This window comes from Acomys minous, assembly GCF_964271855.1.
Source record: "Acomys minous genome assembly, chromosome: 18".
In the NCBI taxonomy this organism is placed as follows: domain Eukaryota; kingdom Metazoa; phylum Chordata; class Mammalia; order Rodentia; family Muridae; genus Acomys; species Acomys minous.
Window position 1 is genome coordinate 62,460,514 of NC_140501.1, and position 23,367 is coordinate 62,483,880.

At 44.1% G+C, this 23,367-nt stretch overlaps 1 pseudogene across 1 annotated transcript in view; it reads right to left on the reverse strand.

Moving 5' to 3' along the window:
* Positions 1–23,110, reverse strand: part of LOC311589114 (ADP-ribosylation factor-like protein 5B) — a 30,761-nt pseudogene extending 7,651 nt beyond the window's left edge. Inside the window, exon 1 of the transcript in view lies at positions 22,600–23,110. The product of the transcript in view is annotated as an ADP-ribosylation factor-like protein 5B (transcript). The remainder of the gene's footprint in view (positions 1–22,599) is intronic.
* Positions 23,111–23,367: the final 257 nt, after the last annotated feature.

Genomic DNA, 23,367 nt, shown 5'->3' on the forward strand with positions numbered 1-23,367 from the left:
TGATGGATTCCAGACAAGTCAAAGCTACATAGTGAATGAATTCTAGGCCAGACAGGGATACAACCAGGTTTACATATTGAGACCCTGTCTCTGAAAGTCTTAAGCTTGTCGGATGACTGTGGTGCATGCCTTTAATCCCAGCACTCAGGAGGCAGAGTCAGGCAGAACTCTGTATGTTGTCACCTGCCTGGTCTACAGAGCCAGTCCTAGGATATCCAGGTCTATACAGGGAGATCCTGTCTTTGAAAACAAACAAACAAACAAACAAAAAACAAAACAAAAATTGTCATTTTGTGTGAGTGACATATCCAAAGCTCTGGAAGAGGACTTTGATTTGGATCCCAGCATCCTCATGGAGGTTCACAGTTGCTTGTAAATCAATCCCAGCAGATCCTCTGGGCTCTCTGGGCACCAGAACACAGGGCACACACAGAGACTCAGATACACATAGAAAATAGCAGCTATGTAGCTGACAGAGCTTTTGTCTGAGGGGAGTAATCATGGCTTTCAGTTTTCCCAAGTAAAATAAATCGTTCTCTTGGGGCCGCTGGGGCTGTGCCCACTCCATTGAGTCCAAATCCCAGCAACAGTTTAAATATAATATGGACGGGTGTATGGCTGTGTGTTAGGAGAATCTGAAATCCTGTTTCACACAGTCCATTCTCCCAGGAACTAAGCCCCAGGCAGCAGGAAGATGCTGTTGGCTGCCTCTGCACCCTGGACACGAGGCACTTGAAGATCCCTTTAGTAGAGGTTTTGACAGTGTCAACTAGTACCTCAAAGGCAATAAGGAAGACGGGGAAGTCAGAATGCTTCTGCCACAGCCTGTGGACACAGGGCAGCTGCTGCTGAGATGGAGACGAAATCTAGTGGGCAGAGGCACAGGGGCCCCAAGAGATCTTTTACTTGGGAAATCTGAAGTCATGATGATTCACCTCAACCAAAGCTCCCACAGCTACACTGGCGGCTACTTTCTATGTGTATCTGAGTCTCTGTGTGTGCCCTCTGTTCTGTTGGCCCGCAGAGGTCATAACATCTTTTTGGATTGAATTTGGAAGCATTTATGAGCTACCACGGGGATGGTGGGAACCAACTCTGGGTCCTCTTCCATGGACCTTGGACATGTCACTATCTCAAAATGACATTGGTTCTTCTTGTTGTTGTTCTTTTTCTTGTTTGTGGCTGTTGTTTTAAAAAGACTGGATCTTTCTGTGTAGTACTGAATGTCCTAGAGCTGGCTCTGGGTACCAGACTGATGTCACACTCAACAGAGATCTGCCTGTCTCTGCCTCCCAAGTGCTTGGATTGAAGGCATGCACGACCATCACCTGACAACTTTTAGGCTTTCTGAGACAGGATCTCACTAGGTAGCTCTGGCTGAACTGGAATTCACTCTGAAGAGCAGCCTGGCCTGCAGCTCACAGGTCATTGTACCTCTATCTCCAGCATGAGGAGCTTTAACCATAGAACCATCACTCTAGTCTCTAGGCTATCTTGTTCTCTGTCTTTGGGTATTTTGCCTGCTGTTCTGTCTGTGCCACATGTGTGCCTGATGAGTCTGGTGTGAGGGAGAAGGCTAGTGCTCCAAACCAGGGAGCCGTACCTCCAGATTTACTGGACTTTAGCTAAAACCCCCAGCACAACCTAGTCATCATAATTCCTGCATTTAATTCCAGCACTAGGGAGACAGATGCTGATCGATCTCTTTGAGTTCAAGCCCAACAAAGTCTCCAAAGTGACTTCCAGGAGAGTCTGGACACAGAGAAACCTTGTCTGGAAAAAATGTAAAAACAAGGGTTGGCAAGACGGTTCCTCAGTTAAGAGCACTGGCAGCTCTTCTAGAGGTCCTGAGTTCAATTCCCAGAAACCACATGGTGGTTCACAACCATTTATAACAGGGTCTTATGACCTCTTCTGGCCTGTAGATATACATGCAAAAACAATACTCATATACATGAAATACATAGATAAACCTTTTTGTTTAAGTGAGGGGGTTATAAAACACACCTGGGATTCCCAGCACACAAAAAAAGACTCTTCCACTATCTCTTGACACTAAATTAAAATGAAACATGTAAGGATTAAACACAGACACACTGGGCAGGCTGAGCACAGGGGTGGAACACATCCTCTGGATATTGACATCTTTGTTTAAAGGTTTTGGGGTTGTATGTGCAGCTCATTTGTGTGTTTGTGTGTGTGTGTGTTTGTGTGTGTGTATGTATGTGTGTGTGTGTGTGTGTATAACTATGTGTGTATATGTGTGTGAGTGTGTGTGGTCATGCATGATCACACTGGTGTATATGAGCAATCGATTTCACAAGGTGTTTTGCATGAGGGGAAAAGCAGTTTCTCAGGTGATGGCCTTTCTTGGTTTAGAGAAAGAGAGTTCATGAAGTGTTCTCCAGTATAGTCCACTTGATGCAGTGAGTGCCGTTGAGTTCAGAGTTGGCTTTCCAAGTAAAGCGATATAGTGATAAGCAGAGATATGCCAGTTTGACTCCCTGAGACAGCAGAGGACTATGAGCCAGAACAGCTGATTGAATCAGCCAGCCAGAGTTCAGACAGAATGAGATATTGTGAGCTCATTTAGTAGTAAGTCTCAGAGGTTGAAAATGTTCTATGCTTAGGTTAGCAAATGGAGAATGGAAGCTGCAGCCTTCCAGATCAGGGCATGCAGAAGATGAGATTGTGCTAGGGGTGGTGGTGCACGCCTCTAATCCCAGCACTCAGGAGGCAGACGCAGGCGGATCCCTGTGAGTTAGAGGCTGTCCTGGTCTACAAAGCAAGTCTAGGACAGCCAAGGCTACACAGAGAAACCCTGTCTAGAAACACACAACACAAAAAAAGATGAGATAGTTTGGAGGCCAGAAGCTCAAAGGCCTTGGCCTGGGATAGATAAAAACACTCTGGGCTCAGTCCAAGCCATGTGTCAGTAAGGCTTGGGTACAGTCTCATCTCATGCCCACGTCTCAGGAAATAAGAACAACTCCTACAAGTCTGGTCTACAGAGGGAGTTCCTGAGTAGGCGTGGCTACACCAAGAAACTCTCTCTTGAAAAATAAAACAACAACATCAAAAACTTTAAATGTAAGGTGATGACTGTGGTTTAGTTTTGGGTAATAAACAATTTAAGAATGAAAGTCTTCTTGGTTCTTCCCTCACAGGACAGCCACAGCAAAACCAGCGGTTCACAACTATACTCAGTGATGAACAAACCAGGACACTGCCAGATGCCTTCCACAGGAACATGTTCCCAGACCAGCAGAACATCCAGGAACTGGAATCAAGACTCCAGGTTAATCACATGATTCTGCAGGCTCCTGTGCTGTGTGTGACTCGGGGTCATCACCTAGCCCGGGGCCTCCTGTGGGCTTTGATTTGTCCTGGTCACTTATATTGTTAAAATTATTTATGTGCCTGTGTGCACACCTGCTTGGTTGTATGTGTACCACATGTATGTCAGGTGCCATGGGCCCCAGAAGAGGCGGTCCATTCCCACAGAGACAGAGTTGCAGGAGGTGGGTCTTGGGAATGGGTCCTCTGCAAGAGGCTCAAGTGCTCTTATCAACCAAGTCATCTCTTCAGTTCCACCCTCTTTCCCTCTCATAGAGAACACCTCACGTACCTAAGGCGAGGCTTTTTGCAGACAAGGTTTCTCTGTGCTGCCCTGACTATCCTGGAACTCACTGTGTAGACCAAGATGGCCTCGAACTCAGGGATCTACCTGCCTCTTCCTCCTGAGAATTGGAATTAAAGGCATGTGCCATTCAAGACTGGCTAGGTCACTTTTTTATCGAGTTGGATCCTAAGCTCTCCAGTGTTGTATTGATTTTAAAAAATACACTTGGAACTGGGTTATATTTTTTGCTTTATTTTATTTTATTTGACAGATGGTCATATTTAGCCTAGGCTGGCCCCACGTTTATATACCTGAAGATGACCTTGAACTCCTGACCCTCCTGCTTCCCGCTCCCAAGTGCAGTAATCACAGATTTCTCCACCTCACATGGCTCATATTATTGTCCTTGACCATCCAGAGTCAATTTTCATTACTGTCTTGTGATCTAGAGTGGGAGCACGGAACACATTAAATAACTTTGAGAGATTAGTAACCAGCTTTCTCATCTGAGGATGGCACATTTCTTCTCTGGACTCATTCCATTGTAACCAGCTCTCAGGCTACTGATGATGGGGTCAGAAGGTAGAGTGATTTCCTTGGATGCACAAAGCCCTGGATTCTGTTCCTGGTACAGACTCTACTGCCCCTGTCTCAAAACAGAAGTGAATAAAATATAACTTGCTGGGGCTGGGGATATGGTTCACTGGTTCAGAGCACTGACTGTTCTTGCAGGAGGCACGGGTTCGATTCCCAGCACCCAGGTGGTGGCTCACAGCCACCCATAACTCCAGATCAAGGGATCTAATACTTTCTTCCAGTCTCCTTGGGCACTGCACTCAGGTGCATAGAAGCATAAAGAAAATTAACAATGAACAAAATCCCAGTGTGTTGGCATATGCCTTTAATTCCAGAACTCTTTGGGAGGCTTCAGCACCTTATCTCTGAGTTAGAGGACAGTTTGGTTTACAGAGTGAATTCCAGAATATTCAGGGTGACACAGAAACCATATCTCAATTTTTAAAAAACCACCCAAACCATATATATCATATAAAACATATAAATGAAAACCTCTTTACAATTATGTTTAAAAATATTTAAAACTTCTGATCCTTCTCAGATGTAGACTGAAAAAGAGCAAGACAAAGTGCTAACACAGCAGGGAAACAATCAGTTGAGTTCATCTCTTTCCTCATCCAACCAGGCCATGCTAAAGACAGGAGCATCATCCAACCAGACCATGCCAGTGATACCTCCAACATCCACCCAGCCCATGTTAATGAGAGACCAGGAGTCATGGAAGAATCCTGGAGAAAAGGAACCAGATGAAGCTGGTGCCTCTGAAGTCGAATCCCTGCAACCTTCTCAGAGTTTGAACATCTCTCAAATCTGCCTTGTGTCTTCCAAGCCTCCCAGGTTGTCTATGCCCCAGGACATCGACACATTAGTGAAAACGTAGGCCTGGCCTGGGGATGATGATGCGTAAAGTTTTGATAAGTATCTCCTCTCAGGGAGCCTTGACTGAGGCAGAGAGTCTGTGAGGAACTAACTTTGGACAAAGACCTAATCTCAAAGCTCTGAGTTTTCCATGAGCAAGGTTGCCAGAATGCTTCTCTCATGCTGTTCAGCTTACAGTTAGTTTCCTCCCTGACGGCCTCTATTAAACAAGCCTGTCCCAATTAAATGATTTCTTTGATCAGAATTGCTTTGGTCATGGGGCCTCTTCACAGCAATAGGAAACTCACTAATACACTTGCTTTCTATTTACTGTTTCCTATGCTAAGGAGTAAAGTTCACCATCTCTAGCATGCAAGTCAGGGGTATATTAAAATGCGGATATAACTCTTGCCCCTCAGTGAGGAATTCAACGCAGGGCCTCTATCACTGAACCACAGCACCATGCCTTGGCAGTAGGATTACTGTCAGGTGCTCTGTCACTAAGCCATGCCTTCAGCTCCCACAGTGGGGTTCTAGGCAGGTGCTCTATCACTGCTCTGTGACCGCCGACCCCCCAGGGATTCTAGGTATGTACTCTACCACTGATGCATACCCCTAGACCCCCACTATGGGATTTTGGAAACTCCTCTACCCCAGAACCACGACCCCAATACCCTGTCATTACTCCTGAAAGGAATTTCTTTCTAAGTGTCCTGGCATTTACAGCTTCCACCTGAGGGATCCCACCCTAAACATCCTAGACCAGAAAGGAGAGAGGTCCACATGAGTCCCCATAGAGCATGCATGAACAGATGTCTATAGGGATAAGTCTGTGCTGAGAGGTGGCTACTATGAGGCAATGTCACTTCCCCACAGGAAGGATGGCATTACTCTTTCATCTGAGCTTGGCAGTTGTGATTCTAACTCTCCTGCATCAGGGAGCTAGCTGGACAGGAAACGGAGTTCTGGAAGTCATGTACTAGGAAGCCTTTCCAGGAAATAACTCTTGTTGACAGAAACAGGCACATCTTCCTGTTGCAAGGTTTGAGGACACTTAGGGAAATAAAATTAGTCCAGAAGGTAGCTAGGCAGAAACATGACATTGGCTTTAAGGACATACAAACTCGAAGGGAAGGGTGGCAGCAAGATATTCCTGCTCAGCTGAGGAAATTCTTCTTACAGCGTAAGGGATCTGTAACCTGGGCTGTCCCCCTTCAGGGCCAACGGCACACACAGTTACTGAGACATCTCACTGGCAGGGTGTCTGCTGTCCTGTTGTAGGCCTCCCAGGGACACTTGTAAATCTCCAGTCATTGTCCTAAGCCTGAAGTCACTTTGTCTCTTAGCAACAGCAGAGCCTGGAAGGCAGATGTGGAGCACTCCCTCCACTAAAGCAAGAACGTCCATCCACTGAGAAAGTGCATTTTATCTCACGCACTTACTTCTTGTTAAACTGAGGCCTGATCTACACACTTGTACACATACACAGACACACTGAACATACAACTCCCAAAACTTTATTTTATTTTATTTTGGTTTTTCGAGACATGGTCTCTCTGTGTAGCCTTGGCTCTCCTGGCCTCACTCTGTAGACCAGGCTGGCCTCGAACTCACAGCAATCTGCCTGCCTCTGCCTCAGAAGTGCTGGGATTAAACCAATGTGCCACCTATGCCCTGCCCAACTCCGAAAACTTTAAATAAGGATGTCAATTCTCAAAGGATGGGTTTCCCCCATTGGACTCGGCCTGCGCATTGTGTCTGTGTTAAACCCCACCATACTTCACCTCTATTTGGTGCTAGAGACAGAGGCAGAGCCTAGGATGTTGTGCTGGGAGTCTCAGATGTGCTTTCCCTGTCATTTCTTTTTTTAAAATATTGATTTATTTATGTATTTTCTGAATATGAGTTTTCTGTTTGCAAGTTTATCTGCAAACCAGAAGAGGTCATCAGATGGTTGTGAACATTGAACTCTGGACCTTTAGAGGAGCATCCTTTGGCCTTAACTGCTGAACAGTCTTTCCAACCCTTGGTTTTACATTTTTTTCCACAGAAGGTTTTTTTTCTCTATCCAGCCTGGCTTTGAAGTCCCTTTGTAGACTCTGTTGTCCTTGAACTTACAGAGATCCATCAGACTCTTCCTCATTAATGCTGGGATTAAAGACTTGCAGTGCTATTTCTAGGCTGAGCCTGGTGTTTTAGGTAAATTCCAATGAACCTGGAGGAGCAGATCAGTTGGTTTGAGTGGCAGCTCAACAGGCACCAGGCCAGCATGTGGTGCAGACATTAATGTAGACAAAACACCCATACACAGAAAAGGAGAAGGCCTAGGGACTAGAGAGATGGCTCCATGGTTAAAGCTCCGGTTGTACTTGTAGAAGACTTAGCTTCAGTTTGCAGCAGCCACTTGGAGTCTTGAAATCATCTCTAACTGTAGTTATGTGTCACCAAGTGCACACACTCCCTGCAGGCAGAAGATGGGAAACAGCCTTAATCCTCTCTGGAATTAGACCCTGATTTGGATCCCAGTCTCTACCTGGTAGTTCACAGTTGCTTGTCGATTAAGTCCCAGCAAGTTTTATGGCCCCTGTGGGCACCAGAACACAGGCCACACACAGAACCCAGAGACACACAGAAAACTGCAGCTTATGTAGCTTCTGGAGCTTTTGTCTGAGGAGAGTCATCATGGCATTCAGTTTTCCCAAGTAAAAGATCTTCTGGGGTCCTGGTGTCTGTGCTCCTAGATTTGGTCTCCATCTCAGTAACAGGTGCCCCGTGTCTACAGGCTGTGTGGTTTTTGTTTTTCTTTTTCCTTTTTCCGTGTGTGTCTGTGTGTGTGTGTGAGAGAGAGAGATAAGGTGTCATATGTCCTTCTCTGCTCTGGCTTGGAATGCACAGAGATGCCTCTGCCTCTGCCCCTTGCCCTGCCCAAGTGCTGGGATTACTCGTGAGCCCTACATTTCCTTGATATCAGATTTAATTTAGAATCAAGGTAGCTTGGAGGCCCGGTTGGCCTGAAATATTCAGTTTTGGTGGATCTGGCCTCAAACTAGGTCTTCTACTTCCACCTTCACAATATTGGGATTACGGGGACATAACACCATGGCTGGATTTGTGACTCTTGACGGTGCCCAAGGGAGCTGTTGTGTTTTCGTAGTTCCTGGTTTCCATGACTCCTGATTATCTGTATGAAGAAACACCTGGAGTGCTAGGTTTAGATTTCATCTTGAAAAACAGATTTCCCTGGCTAAGAATGGTTTTTCAGGGTTCACCATGTCATGAGCCACCTAAATTATTTATTTTTCTTTTGTCTTTTTTTTTCCCCAGAGGCATGGTTTCTCTGTGTAGCCTTGGCTATTTTGTAACTAAGTTTGTAGACCAGGCTGGCCTCAAACTCACAGCGATCCAGGTGCCTCTGCCTCCTCCAGTGCTAGGATAAAAGGCATGCAACACCATGCCTAGGGCTGTTTTGGTCCTAGGGTCCTAGGAGATATCCCAAGTCAAAAAACCGGTTTTGTAACATGAGCACTGGAAAGGTTTTGGGCAGTGATGGTGAGAGAGATACACTTTTGCTTAAATTGCCGAGTCCTGCCTCGCTGAGAGCACAGTCTTGGGGGCTCTGGAGCACAGGACTGATCCAGGAATCGGCTGCTCAGAGAGACGTGATGTCCCGTGAGTGAAGGGCCGGAGCCAGGGTTGGGGTGCAGACTATTGTGGCTGTTCCAAGATGGGAGCTGTTCTAATTCTCTTGGGGTTTCAAACTGGGTCTCATGGAGCCACAGATTTCTTTTTCCCTGTCATTCTTGACTTCTGGTAGTGTGCTTTCCTTCTCAGTTTCTTTTTCCTACTGAGGCTAGAACTCATGGTGTCACCTGTGTAAGGAGGATGTGACAGCTCAGCTATGCTCCAGCTTTCTGTTCAACATTTTAATTAGCTACCAGTATGGTTTGTGGGGGGTGGATGTCAAGTGTTCCTGGAGACCAGAAGAGGGGGAGGGATTTCTCGGTCAGAAGCCATGTGTCCTGGGAACAACACCGGACTCCATTGCAAGAGCAGAATGTGATGTAAGCTGGTGCCCTTGGAGCTAAAAGCTGTGAACCAGCTCATGTAGGTGCTGAGAACAGATTGGGGTCCTCTGTAAGAGCAGCATGGATTCGTAACTGCAGAGCCAGCTGGACAGTCCCATAAAAAAATAATACATTTTGTGAGGTGGTGTCACATGCCTTTAATCCCAGCACTCCCAAAGCAAAGGATGCCAATTTGTGAGTTGGAGGGCAGCCTGGTCTATGGAGCCTGTCCTGGGGCAGCCAGGGCTACACAGAGAAACCCTATCCCAACAAACAAACTAACTAACATGCAAACAAGGAAACAAACAAACACATTTTTTCTTTCTGCATCACAATTTTTTGAAAAATTTCATATCCATTGGTGTATATTAATTTTACAAAATAACATGTTTCATGTGTTTGTACACATTGGATCATAGTCTCTCCCCCATTAAGGTATCCAAGACACCCTCCACCTGCCCCTTACCATGTGTGCCTCTTTCTTTCTTTGTTTCCTTGTGCAGCCATGGCTGTCCTGGACTCTTTGTAGACCAGGCTAGCATCAAACTCACGGCAATCCACCTGCCTCTGCCTCCTGCGTGCTGTTTTCTTCTGTTTTGTTGTTGTTTTGTCTTTCGAGATAGGAATGTGTGTGTAGGCCTGGTTTTCCTAGAACTGGCGCTATAGAACAAGCCTGCTTCGATTTCATAGTTGTCCAACCACCAATGGAGTGCTGGGATTAAACACTCTTCTTTCTTTCTGTCTTTCTTCTCTCTCTGTCTCTGTCTATGTCTCTCTCTCTCTCTCTCTCTCTCTCTCTCTCTCTCTCTCTCTCTCTCTGTGTGTGTGTGTGTGTGTCTCTCTCTCTCTGTCTCTCTCTCTTTCTCCCTCCCTTTCTTTCGTGTTTTTTATTTTATTGGCTTTTTTTTCAACTTCTTCTCTCTTCCCTAACTGACAGGCTTTCCTTGTGTAGCCCTATCTGCTCTGGAAACTCTCTGTAGATCAGGCTGTCCTGGAACTCAAAGAAATCCATCTGCATCTGCCTCCGCATTCCTGGGACTTATGACAGCTGCCACCAATGTTTGGCTCTTTTATCTCTCTCTTCCTCTCTCTGTCTCCAAGTCTCTGTTTCTCACCTCTCTATCTCTCTTTCCTTCCCTGTCTCTCTGGGTCTCTCTCTCTCTCTCTCCCAGACACAGAGGCTTTAGGAAGGCCTGAGTGTTGTGGAACGTGCTTCATAGACCAGGCTGTCCTAAAACTCCCATAGGCTCACCTGCCTCGGCTTCCTGAGTGCTAGGATTAACTGTGCAGGCCACTCAGCCCTGCTAATTTATTATTGTTCTTAGTTTAGCTCCCTCAGAGGAGAGGAACATGGGGTTAGTGAGTCTGGCTTAATTAGCTTAACATAATGGACTGCAGATCCACCAGCTGTCTGCACAGAACACAGTTCACTCTGCTTTAACCTTCCCTGTGTATTAGACCCCACATTCTTCCTCCCCTGACTCACCGGCAGACATCTAGGCTGACTGCGTCTACTGGATATTGTGAAGTGGCCATCATCAGAGTCTTTCAGATATATTCTGAGGGATGGGACAGCTGGAACATATGGTAATTCTGCTTTCATGTCTCAGGAGCTCCCACACTGGTTTCTCTAGTGGTCAAACTAACTACCATTTCCACTGATAGTGTACGTATGAGCAACTTTCCCTGCAATCCTCACCAGCGTGTATTCTTCCTCCCTTCCTCTCTCCATCCCTGCCTTCCTCTCTTCCTTCCTTCCATCCTTCTTCCTTTCCTTGCTTGTTTCTTTTTCTTTCATTTGTTTCTCTTTTAGGTGTTTCAAGACAGGGTTTCTCTGTATAGCCCTGCCTGTCCTAGACTCACTTTGTAGCCTTGGCTGGCCTTAAAATCATAGCTATCTGCCTGCCTCTGCATCCCGAGTGCTGTAATTAGAGGCATGAGCCGCCACACTGGTGCCTGTTTCTTTTAGATTATTATCTGGGTGTGATGACACATACATTTCATTCCAGTGGTTGGGAGGTGAATGCAGGATGATTTCTATGAGATCCATGTTAGCCAGAACTATTATGGGTAGTCACACAAGACTCACAGTGATCTGTCTGCCTTGGTCTCCAGAGTGAGGGGATTAAAAGTGTCTAACACCACCACAACAGGATGGGCAAGGTGGGTTTTCTCAGGATATGGGATTAGAGTGGGACTTGTATCTCTAGTGAACTAGAAAAAAAAACCTTTACAGGCATGCCCACTTGCTCTGGTTTTATTTAATTCTAGATATTATCAAGTCCACAACCAAGATTATCAGTTCATTTGTGCATATGAGTCTTTCCCCGCATCTTAGTCTGTGCACCGCATATGTGATGCACACAAGGACATCAGAGAGGCGTCAGATCCTACGCACCCGGAGTCATTGATGGTTCTGAGGCACATTGTAGGTGCTGGGTCCTCTGCAAGAGCAGCAAGTACCTCAGTTGATGGGGGTGTTTACATCTCTCCAGCCCCAAATTTTCTTGTGTTTGAAAAAAGATTTATTTATTTTGTGTATGAGCCTTCATGTACACTTGCATGGCAGTATAGATGGTTATGAGCCACCATGTGGTTGCCAGGATTTGAACTCAGGACCTTAAGACGAGCATCCAGTGCTCTTAACTCCTAAGCCATCTCTCCAGCATGCACATTTTATTATGGTTAACTATTTTAACACACGTGTGTGTACAAATTGTGTGTGAGAGTGCAGTGCAGATGGGGGCTGGAAAAAGGCAGGCAGTATGAGTTATCCACTTTCATGGGTGGGGACTGAACTCTGGTCCTCTACAAGGGCAGTAGGTACTGGTAAACACTGTTAAGCCATGTGTCCATCCCCTCCTTATTTTTATTTGAATTTTCCTGATGGCAAGTGATGTGCAATATCTTTTTGATTACCGGTCACTTGCTTCCTTTGATATGCATATTTCAGCCTCCCCAATACTGTGGCTCCTGGCATGTGTCACGATGCTCTGTCCACTTTGGGACATTTAAAATCAGAAGCAGTCAGGATAGCTTCTGAGTAAGTATGCTGTCACTGAACCCTGATGACTTAAGTTCAAATCTGGGACCCACATAGCATAAGTGGAGAACCAGCTCATTGGTATTGTGTTTGAGTCCATTGTGCACTGCACTACGTGAGTGCACATGTGAAGGAGAAACAGTGAATTTCAATTAGAATTTTTAAGGTATGCTGGGGCATGCTGGCACAGACCTTTCTGCCCAGCAAGGGATCTCAGAGTTTGAGGTCAACTTTTCCAGACAGGGTTTCTCTGAGTATCCTTTGCTGTCCTGGATTCATTTGGTAGAAAAGGCAGGCTTTGAACTCACATAAGGCACCCTGTGTCTGAGTCCCTGAATGCTGGGATTACCGGTGAGCACCGCAAGACCACCTCTTGTAGAGAAATTTAAGTCCAGCAACAGAACTGCTCAAGCAAGGGATCACGTCACAGACCTAATAGGATTCTGCTTGAACACAGATGTTTGCTGGGTACACATACTTAATCTCTCTGGATTTATTTTAGTACATTCCTTTGATTCCAAACAATATGGTCTATAGAGAGACAGACAGTGTGATTATTTACAGGAAGATCTGACAGCATAAGTCAGAGATAGGCTATGCCCAGTTCTCACAAGAACACAGAGCATCACTTGAGAGAGCAAGGGAGATCTTGAAGAGTTCTGGAAGACAGCACAGTTGAAATCCATTGAGTTCAGAAGCAGCTTTTCTAAGCAGAGAAGTCAGTTTGAATCCATGAGCTAAGAGAGGACTTCTTTTTTTAAACTGTACCTACCAGGAAAGTGGGTAAGAGGGGAGGACATCCTATTGAAACTTTAGGTGTGAGAAGCCTGGGAGAATGAGGAAATGGAAGGATCCAGCGGGTCCTGGAAAACTACAGGCGAGTCTGGGCCATGTCATGGGCCATGGGGTCCTCTGCAAACTATGGCAACAGCCAAGGAAAATATAGGCAGTAAACCTCGAACCCCTACCGAAACTAGCCGATGGACAGGACATTCTCCACTGTTGAGTGGAGAAGGAGATCTGATTTTCACACAAACTCTGGCGCCTCATATTTGACCATGTCCCTTGGATGGAGATGACTGGTGGCAATCAGAGGAAGGATAATAGGTCACCAAGGAGAGACTTGATACCCTATGAGCATATACAGGGGGAGGAGGTCCACCTCAGACACAGACATAGGGGAGGGGAGTAGGGGGGAAGTGGGAGGAAGGGAGGAATGGGAGGATACAAGGGATGGGCTAACAACTGAGATGTAATATGAATAAATTAATAAAAAAAAATAAGAGAGGACTTTTAAGCCAGAACAGCTGAGTTGAACCAGCCTGCCTGAGGTCAGAAGTATCTAGAAAGGCTGAGTCTATTCAGCACTAAGTCTCAGAGGCTGAAAACACTCTAGGTTTGGTTGGAAAACAGAGGCTGGAGGCTGCAGCCTTCAAGATCTAATTATGCAGATTAGATTGTTTGGAGGATAGAAGCTTCCAGACACAGGCCTAGGGCTAGTTAGATAAAAATATTCTTGGCACCACCTATGCCATGTATTCTAAATCTAGGGTAAAGCTCTCATCTCATGCCCCATCTCAGGAAATAATATTTACGAGCTTGGTCTACAGAGGGACTTCCAGAACAGCAAGAGCTACACTGAGAAACCTTGTCTTGAAAAACAGAACAACAGCAAATAAATAAATAAATGTAATGTGATAGGTATGGTTTAGGGTTTGGCAATAAACAGTTCAAGAATGAAAAATGTTCTTGTCTCTTCCAACAGAACAGCCAGAGCATTATTATCGGTTCTGGACATTACTCACTCTTGAACAAATCATGGCACTGCAAGATGCTTTCCACAGGAACATGTTCCCAGACCAGCAGGAAACTCAGGAACTGGCTTCAAGACTCCAGCTTAATGATATGGTAGTGCAGGTTGGTGTGTGGAGTGCTCCTCAGGGTGGTCACCTAGCGTGGGGCCTCCTGTGGGCCTCAGTTTGTTCTTGTCATTTTAAGTTTTAAAATTATTCATGTGTATGTGTGGGTACCTGCTTGTCAGAACATGTGCCACGTGTTTGCCTGGTGCATAAGGATGCTAGCAGCGCTGGCATAGTCCATGGAGGCAGAGGTGCAGGTCTTGGATACTGGGAATGGAACCTGAGTCCTCTGCAAAGCCACAAGTGCTCTTATCTAACAAGTCATCTCTCCAGTTCCACCCCCTTTCCCTTTCAGCAGAGAACAGAGGCTTGTCTTTTTTGACACAGGGTCATTCTGTGTAGCTTTGGTTGTCCTGGAACTCAGGCAGGAGACCAGGTGGGCTTTGAACTTAGAGTGATCGGCCTGACTCTTCCTCTGGAGTGCTGGGATTAAAGTCATGCACAACCACTAACAGGATTTGAGGCTAGTCTTGATCTCAGGGTCTTTCAGCCTCCATTTCCCAATGTGCTGCATTACAGGCATAGACCCCATGCTTGACTTTCAATAATGCATTGATATGACTGTATTCTTGATGTAGGGTCTCACTGTGTAGCCTTGGAGGTCAGTTAAGCTGGCCTCTAACTTACAGAGTTTCTGGCTCTGTCTCCACAGTGCTGGGATTTAAAGTGAGAGTTACATGGAGAAATGCTGTATCAAAAAATGCAAAACTAAATCATATATATCGTATGAAAATGATTTTATAATTTAAAGCAATTTTTAAAAAGAAAATTATTCCTATACAAGATCAAAAATTACTTTTTCTTCTCAGATGTGGTTTAAAAATCAGCAACAAAAAATTGTGACACAGCAGAGAAACTATCAGGGGAATTCATCACTGGGAGCATCCAACCAGGTCAATCTAATGAGAAGAGCATCATCCAGCCAGGACATGCTAATGAGAGGAACATCATCCAACCAGGACATGCTAATGGGAAGAGCATCATCCAACCAGGACATGCTAATGGGAAGAGCATCATCCAACCAGGACATGCTAATGGGAAGAGCATCATCCAGCCAGGACATGCTAATGGGAAGAGCATCATCCAGCCAGGACATGCTAATGGGAAGAGCATCATCCAGCCAGGACATGCTAATGGGAAGAGCATCATCCAGCCAGGACATGCTAATGGGAAGAGCATCATCCAGCCAGGACATGCTAATGAGAGGAACATCATCCAACCAGGACATGCTAATGGGAAGAGCATCATCCCATCAGGCCATGCCAGTAATGGGTCCATCATCCAGCCAGGCCATGTTAATAAGAGACCAGGAGTCACAGAAGAATGCTGGAGCAAAGCAACCTGAAGAGGCTGATGACTTTTCACTGGAATCCCTGCAACCTTCTCAGGGTTTAGACATCTCACAAATCTGCCCGGGGCCTTCCATGCCTCCCTGGGCATCTGTGCCCCAGGACATAGACACATTAGTGAACATGTATGACTTGCCTGGGGATGAGGACCCTGAAAGCTTTGATAAGTATCTTCCCGCTGGGTGCCTTGACTGAGGCAAAGATTCTGTGATGACCTGAAAACATATCCATAACTTTGGAGACAAACCAAAAACTCAAAGCTCTGAGTTTTCCACAAACAAATTTCCCAAAGTGTGCTCCTAATGCTGTTCCCCTTGCTAAGATCCCAAACTGTACACGTTTATGTAACTAAGCCTGCCCCAAGTAAATGCTTTCTTTGATCAGAATTGCCTTGGTCATGGTGTCTCTTCAGAGCAATGGAACCCTCACTAAGACACTTGCTTTCTTTTTATTTATTTTTTCTGTGCTAATACAAATGTTCAGAGTCTCTAGCATGCTAAGCATAGATATACTACTATGAAGATACAACCCTACCTCCACATTGGGGCATTCAAGAAAGGCACTCTATGCAAGAATGTTAGGACCTTGACATAACAGTACCTGGCTAGATACTGTTAGGAGGGAAATTTTTCTTTAGAATCTGCTTGGAGAGCTATAGGAGGTGAGGCTGGTATTTCATGATTTACAGATATTTTACAATAGAGGGCTCCTTGGCAGTAAGCTTAGGCTTAGATAGCACGTCTGTTGGTTTAGGACCGGGAGTAAGTCACTTTTTTTTTCTTTTTTAGAGAACACTTAGCTCAAGCTATGTTGCTAAAACAATCATGTAAACACAACGGCTTCAGCCTGAAGAAATTTATGATTAAAGATTCCTGGGTATTGTTTCAGAAATAATAATTAGATCATGCTGACCGTTGCTTCGAAATTGATTGATTTTGCCATGTGCTTTACTGTAGGTTATACAGAGCTGTGTTTATTCCTCATTACACTGCAGTCTTGCTCTGTTGATTTTTTTACACAATGAAATATATATGTTTCTCTAGTGACCATAGAATAAAAGTACTATTCCCATAAAGATGTTAACACAAGAACCTAAAGCAAACAGTGTACATTCAATCTTCAGTTCTCAAAATATTATATACATATATTATATACATATATATACACATATACTTCAGAGTTTAAGAACGTAAAGCACATTAATGATACGAATATTTAGTGCACTCCCTTAGAAAACAAGAGCTGCATCTATAGTGATTCTCAAATGTGCTTCTATGTGAAGATAGCATGCTCAGGGAAGAAAATGGCTCATGTGATTTGTAAGGGTGGTGTTTTGCATTTTGAGCTGTACCATGTTGAAAAGACATTAGCTAAATCCTAATTTCCTTTTCTTCTAAGTTTCTTTCTTTCTTTTACCAAAACAGGGTTTTTTGCTGTAGCCTTTGCTGTCCTGGACTCACTTTGTAGACTATCCTGGCTTCAAACTCACAGAGATCCACCTGCCTCTGCCTCCCAAGTGCTGGGATTAAAGGCGTGCGCCATGACTGATCAGCCAATTTCTTTTTCTTTCTTTCTTTTTTTAAATTAAAAACAACAAGATAAGCTTCTGAAGGTGGAAAGCAGGTGTGGGAGGCTCCTGTACAATACAAACTGCACTAAATAACGTGAGGACAAAGGTGAGTGTGAAACAAAGACCACTCCCCTCCATGTCATCACGGCTAATGTGACGTCACAAGAACAGAGGATACATTGAGAACTCGGGGGCTGGAGAGATGGCTCAGTGGGTGGGAACACCAACTGCTCTTGCAGAGGTCCTGAGTTCAATTCCCAGCAACCACAGGGTGGCTCATGACCATCTGTAATGGGATCTGGCGCCCTCTTCTGACATGGGAGCACAGTGCTCTATACATAATAAATAAACATTTCCTTTTTAAAATGAGAGCTCATCACACAATAATAAAGGCACCTGTCACACATTTTCATTTTACATAAGATAGTTTTTTTACAGTCCTTTGATTCACAGCGAACATTCAAGTCAAATGTTTTACCATCGTATTCTCTTGGAGTATAGGATAACTAGGTTCCTACTGCTGTGAACTGAAAGACCAATGATGGCAGTTTCCACAGGCCTCACAGAAACTTCCCATGGACAATATCCCAATGAACAGTACGAGGTCTCCTTCAATGCCAGTTTCACTTTCAAATAGATATTGCTTCTAATCCAAATAATTATATGCTTTTAAAAAGGGGATTTGGGGGCTGGAGAGATGGCTCAGTGGTTAAGAGCATTGTCTGCTCTTCCAAAGGACCTGGGTTCAATTCCCAGCACCCACATGGCAGCTCACAACTGTCTGTAACTCCAGTTCCAAGGGATTTGACACATTCACACTAACGCACATAAAATAAAATAATTTATTAAAAAAAAAGGGGGGATTTGGAATGAAAATAAACTGTACTTTTAACAAATGGCAAATCTGCATCTATACCAGTAGCCATTAGACAATCAACTATTTTTAAATTTTTTTATTAGTTCATTCATATTACATCTCAATTGTTATCCCATTGCTTGTATCCTCCCATTCCTCCCTCTCTCCCATTTTCCCCTTACTCCCCTGCCCTATGACTGTGACTTAGGGGAACCTCCTCCCCATGAATATGCTCATAGGGTATCAAGACTCTTCTTGGTAGCCTGCTATCCTTCCTCTGAGTGCCACCAGGCCTCCCCATCAGGGGACATGGTCAAATATGAGGCACCAGAGTTCATGTGAAAGTCAGTCCCCACTTTCCACTTAACTGTGAGAATGTCCTGTCCATTGGTTAGATCTGGGTAGGGGTTTGATGCTCACTGCACATATTGTCCTTGGTTGGTGCCATAGTTTGAGCAGAACCCTTGGGGCCAGATCTGCCTGTCATAGTGTTCTTCTTGTAGGTTTCTAGGACCCTCTGGATCCTTCTATTTCCCCATTCTCTGAGGAAGAAACTCAAGAAAACAATCAACTATTAAAAACACTTTCAATATAATGCTGATGTGGTAATAGACAAATAAACATATTATCTGATAGAAGAAAACTGAACCAGCCAATCTTACTACATCCAAGGAAGCAGATCATCGTTCCATAAGAAGAAATATGAGATTGTTTTTTATATTATTGTAAACACTATAATGAAGTACAGTTGAAGCAAAGTGTGCTTTACAGAAAGGGTATTTTCCTAGCTCCCATTCCCACTCCACAACCACCATGCCCATGGATTTATATCTGCTTTTCTCTCTCATTTTTGATGATGAGTTCTATTTAAAACATACAAAAATTTAAATTTATTCTCTAGTTGGTATAGAATCACTAAGGAAAATCCACAAAACGTTTCTTCTGGCTACATTTTCACATCAAGGGTGCAAACACTAAACAAAAATATCAAGTTCGGTGTGGGTATCGATGAGTGGCTCCAGCATTGTTAATAGCTCTTTCACCAACTCTTCATCTGACAAAGGTCTAATATCCAAAATACATAAAGAACTCAAGAAATTAAACACCACCAAATCAAATAACTCAATGGAGAAATGGAGCTCAGAACTAAACAGAGAATTCTCAACAGAGGAATATCAAATGGCTGAGAAACACTTAAAGAAATGCTCGTCCTCATTAGTCATCAGAGAAATGCAAATCAAACAACACTGAGATTCCATCTTACACCCATCAGAATGGCTAAGATCAAAAACTCAGGTGACATCACATGCTGGATGTGGAGAGAGAGGAACATTCCTTCATTGCTGGTGGGAATGCAAACTAGTATAACCACTTTGGAAAGCTATCTGGCGCTTTCTCAGAAAACTGGGAAGAGGGTTCCCTCAAGACCCAGCTATTCCACTCCTTGGAATATACCCAGAAAATGTTCTACCATGCAACATGGACATATGCTCAACCATGTTCATAGCAGCCTTATTCATAATAGCCAGAACATGAAAACAGCCTAAGTGTCCCTCAGTAGAAGAATGGATAAAGAAAGTGTGGTACATTTACACTATGGAATACTACTCAGCTATTAAAAATAAGGAATTCCCAAAATTTGTGGACAAATGGATTGAACTAGAAATGATCATAATGAGTGAGTTAACCCAGAAGCAAAAAGAGTTAAATGGTATATACTCACTTATATCGAGACACAAGTCCAAGGGGTACGTCCCATGAAAAACTTTACCTACCAGGAAAGTGGGTCAGAAGGGAGGACATCGTATTGAGACTTTAGGTGAAAGAAGTGTGGGAGAATGGGGAAATAGAAGGATCCAGAGCGTGCTGGAAACCTACGAGAGGAACTGTATGACAGGTAGAATGGGTCCTGGGGTCCTGCTCAAACTATGGCACCAGTCAAAAAAATATAGGCAGTAAATTTTGAATCCCCACCCAGACTAGCCAATGGACAGGACATTCTCCATCGTTGAGTGGAGAATGAGATCTGACTTTCACACGAACTCTGGTACCCCATTTCTGACCACGTCCCCTGAATGGGAAGGCCTGGTGGCACTCAGAGGAAGGATAGCAAGTTACCAAGAAGAGATTCCATACCCTAAGAGCATATATAGGGGGAGGAGGTTCCCCTCAGTCTCACAGACATAGGGGAGGAGAGTAGGGGGAAGTGGGAGGGAGGGAGGAATAGGAGGATACAAGGGATGGGCTAACAATTGAGATGTAATATGAAAAAATTAATAAAACAAATAAACACCCCCCAAAAAGAAAAAATATCAAGTTCCAATAAATTATCTAAATGTAACAAACAAGTAAACCTGAAATAGAGCAAAATTTAAGGCAACTTACATTTTAAAAGACCTGAAATTAAGACACCAATTTTGAGCAGATATTTATGAATACTGGAGCTTATTTTGATCCAAATAAAAAACACCACAAACATGGAGAACCACCCCTTAGCACACATTTTATCCCTTTCATACAGCAAGTGACACATGTGACATAAACAGGGGTAATGACAACACTTGTCTGCCTTTTACTTAAGGGTTCACTCCCACTTTCACCTGTGGGGAACCATTAATACCATCCAGTAAGCCTAGTGCATTAAACCCTTTCTGTAATGAATAAAACTATTTATGTTGCTAAGAATATGACAGCCTTGTCTACCTAATGAGTTCCAGGACAAGGACTACTTAGAAAAAACTGTATAAAAAACCAACCGACCAACCACCCAAAAAATAAAAATGAAAATGAAAAGAAAAGAAAAGAAAGAAAAGAAAAGAAAACAAACAAACAAACAAAAAAGAACATGATTGTTGAGTCTAATAGGAATTCTCTAAGCTAGGATTAGATTCAATAGTACCTTATAAGAATTTAGGAGACACTTCTACCTACACAGAGACTACTTGGGTAGGGTGGTGATGAGGACCACTTGAAGCCTCTCTTGCATCGTTCTCATCCAGACTTATGGAAAGGCCATGTTACTTTGCCTTTCAGTAATATACTGCTGGTGATAAAGATGCTCTGACAGATACTACTACAAACCTATGAAATAAAAAGAACCATCCATACTTTGGCTGCTGACCAAAGCAGGTGTGGTATCTCTGACAAAATAGCTCAGGTTTTGCTGACCATAAAGCAGGCAGTAAATGGATGGAAAACATACTCCCAGCATCCTGACTTTAACTCCACATTAGTCTATTTTACTAAATTCGCAGTTATACACACAGTGAAGACTCTTCAGCTATCAGATGGAACTATTAATATTTATATTTGAAGCTGGACTTTCAAACTGATGCTTCACCTTGATTAGTTTTTTCGGGGGGGGGGTTGAGCCAGGGTCTATCTGTGTAGACTTGACTGTCCTGGACTCACTTTGTAGACCAGGCTGGCCTCAAACTCAACGTGATCCACCTGCCTCTGCCTCCCGAGTGCTGGGATTAAAGGCGTGTGCCACCCTCACAGCTCGAAAGTTGTTTGGTTGGTTGGTTGGTTTTTGGTTTTTTGAGACAGGGTTTCTCTGTGTAGCCTTGGCTGTCCTGGACTCACTTTGTAGACCAGGCTGGCCTCGAACTTACAGCGATCCACCTGCCTCTGCCACCCGAGTTCTAGGATTAAAGGCGTGTGCCAGGACTCCTGGCTCACCTTGATTAATTTTTAACCAAATGCTGTTGGCACAAAAGTGAACTTAATTCCTTCCATAAATAAATGGAGTACTTAATTACCATGCAGAGAACAACGTAAAACTATACTATGATATGCAAAGAGGTGAGGGAAATTTAAAGCAAGTATTCATGATACTAACTCTTACATACACAGAGAGTTTCTAGGTAGGTTTTCTTTGTTGTAATTAATTCTCTCCAAAAGATAAATAGGGTTTGTAGAGAAATGAATGTTTAGTGCAGGGGAGAGAGTAAATGACAATTCCCCCTGCTGTTCTGTCAAACCAGTAAGTTCCTGGCAAGGAGGGAGTGGTGACAGAGAATTAAAGGAAATTGACTGTTAAAGGCCATAACAACCTTCACATGACAGGAACAATGTGACAAACATTTTCTACAAGGCAGACAATGAAAAATTAGAATACACAGTAAGAAGAGCTCTGTTGCTGCAAACTTAGTTACAAAGTATGGTCATCTAACTAAAGAACATCCTGTTGGGTGGATTGGGTCCCGGGGCTGTCTGATCAAACTATTGCACTAGCCAAGGACAATACAAGTACTCTGATCTACCCAATGGACAGGACATTCTCCACATTTATGTGGAGAGCAGGGACTGACTCTGACATGAGCTATGGTGCTCCATATTTGACCACCTCCCCTTGGTGGGGAGGCCTGATGGAACTCAAAGAAAGAATAAGCAGGCTACCAAGATGAGACTTCATAGCCTATGACCATATAGTGGGGGAGGAGGTCCCCCTCGGTCTTAGACCTAGGGGAGGGGAGTAGGGTGAAAGCGGGAGAGAGGGAGGAATGCGCAGATAAAAGTGATGGGATAACAACTGAGTTGGAATTTTTAAACTTTTTAAAAATTAAAAAAAAAGAAAACATCTTTAGGTATAACGACCCTTGATTCAACTGTTGCTTAGAGGTTTGTGTTTTTATAAATTAAACATGCTGCTGCCTCAGCAGCCAAAAGTTTTAGGAAAAATATTCATGTCACAGAATAAATAGAGAAGTCATTTTCAAGCAAAAAAAAAATGATCTCACACCAATCCTGGAGGTCATCTACTCTAGACCTTGGCATACCTCTGCTCCTGTTACCGCACAACATGACTGGATGTGCCGTGCATGATCCTTCATTGAACTAATGTATTTGGAGATCTCAGCTGTGGTCATGCACCCTTTCATGTCCTGTTTATTTGCAAAGACAAGGACTGCAGCTTTCCTTAAATCCTCATGAGCCAACGTTCTGTATAATTCGTCTTTTGTGGTAGCCAGTCATTCCCTGTCGATGCTCTGCACAACAATGGTGACCTCTGGTGTTGAGTAACAGGTGTTCCAGGATGACCACAGAGACACGTGACCTCCAACGCCCCACATAAGAAAATGAGAGTTCTTCCCAGCTATTTCTTCAGCATTGCTTCCTGGGGTTGGAGAAGTACTTCATTCATGAAGAGCTGATAAAGAATGGTGGTTTCCTCTGCATTATCCAGTCCCACTGTAACCAGTGCTCCTGGTTACAGAAAAGGCTCCACAGTTTAGTAACAATCAGCCGCATCTTGAGCCCCAGGCAGGACAGGCTCCCAGGGCAGCACTCAGCTACAAGTGCCCAGGCACCGGCGGTGGAGCTTACAGCAAACCTACCTGGACCCCGGAGCCTCAGAGTCCAGTGAAGCTTTGACTTCCATGGAGCCTGGAACCACTGCAGACTCTGTTGTTCACAGAAACAAAGATACACATTATCTGAGAATAAAGGGCTGGGAAAAGTTTTTCTAAGCAATCGGTCCCAAGAAGCAAGCTGATGTAGCCATTCTA